At 43.1% G+C, this 1,663-nt stretch overlaps 1 pseudogene; it reads left to right on the forward strand.

Moving 5' to 3' along the window:
- The first annotated feature begins 510 nt into the window (after positions 1-510).
- LOC100941520 lies at positions 511-1,213 on the forward strand (annotated as a pseudogene).
- Positions 1,214-1,663: the final 450 nt, after the last annotated feature.

Consider the following 1,663-nt stretch of genomic DNA (forward strand, 5'->3'; position numbering starts at 1 on the left):
TAAACTTACCATTGGATTCAGCAATCCCACTACTGGGTATCTACCCAAAAGAAAAGAAGTCATTTTCTTAAAACACCGGCACTCAAATGTTTATCATAGCACAATTTACAATTGCAAATATGTGGAATCCACCTAAGCACCCATCAATTCATGAAAGGATAAAGAAAATGTGATATAGACACCCCTGTGGAATACTATTCAGTAATAAAAAGAAATGACTTAATGTCTTTTGCTGCAACTTGGATAGAACTAGAGACCATTATCTCAGGAATGGAAAATACAAATCCCACATATACTCATTAATAATTGGGAGCTAAACAATGGGTGCACACGGACACAAAGGGATCTAGAGGACACTGGAAACCAAGAAGGGAGGATGATGGAAAAGGATGAGGGGTAAGAACTTACCTATGGTATAAAATGAGCACTATTCTAGAGAAGGGCCTGCTAAAAACCTTGCCTTAAGCATTATATGATATATCCATGTAAAGAGCTGTCTGACCGCGTAGCTCCATATCTTCTTGCTGAAAGCGCTTTCCGAGAGGGTTGAGCAGTTTGTTTTGTACGATGTCGGAAATGGCTGAGTTGTATGAACTGTATGAAGAGTAGGATGACCTGCAGATGGATGTGATGCTCCGCGAGGACCTTCCGCAGATAGAGGTAGGCAGCGGGAGCCAAGACCCATCCCTGCGTCCCTTGCGCAGAGGGGCCCAGCCGCAGCTGGAGGAGGAAGGCCCAATGGAGGAAGAGGAGGCCCAGCCAATGGCGGTGCCAGAGGGGAAGCAGGGCCTGCCTAATGGGCCTAGCCTGGGAAGCAGCCAGGCCAGCTCGAGGGCCCAGACTTCGAGAGTGCGGACTAGGGTGAGGAATTTGATGACTGGGAGGACGACTACGACTATCCTATCCGGAGGAGGAGCAGCTGAGTTGTGCTGGCTAGAGTCTCAGAGGCCCTTGAAGAAGCCAACAAGATGCTGCGGAGATCATCCAGAGCCAGAGAAGCAGCTCTGGATGGTGGGTTTCAGATGCATTATGCGAAGACCCCATTTGGCCAGTTGGCTTTTATCAAAGAGCTTTTTTCACTTATGGTTGTCAATCGTCTGACTGACTGTGATGAAATTATTGATAGAGAGTAGTTAAATGCTGTTAAAAGAGGAGGAAACTACCTGAGGAGAGACCCAGCTTGCCACTATCTTTTGGGTTCATTCCATATAGTCCTGTGTCAATGAAAAACTTGATCTTAAAAAAAAATGAGTTTTTGTTTTTCAGAATAAAAGACAATAGGACAGTGACTGTACAGTTGTGAAAAAGAGAATCATGAAAGAAAAAGAATCTTAGGACCGTTGATGTCTATTCTCAAGAATGTCCTGAAACACCTGTGACTTTGACTGTGTTACTGATTCAGATGATTTTCCTTGCATTGGGGAAAATAAAACATCTTTCATATTTGTTTCACAGTAAAGATGGTTTTGCAAGAGTAAGTCATGACCAGACTACCAATACAAGAGCCCACTGATGTTAATTAGTGAGAAAAACATATCCAAATAGGACACAAGATATGTGAGTTTTTTTGGACTGAAAGACTGTTAAGAAAACTTTGAAAATTCCCCTTTGTGATCTACTCAAGCCCTTTAGCAGAAGCAAAATTATCAATGTAAGACTATGC

The sequence above is a fragment of the Otolemur garnettii genome, unplaced genomic scaffold, assembly GCF_000181295.1.
Source record: "Otolemur garnettii isolate 467f Iridium unplaced genomic scaffold, OtoGar3 scaffold00009, whole genome shotgun sequence".
Taxonomy (NCBI): domain Eukaryota; kingdom Metazoa; phylum Chordata; class Mammalia; order Primates; family Galagidae; genus Otolemur; species Otolemur garnettii.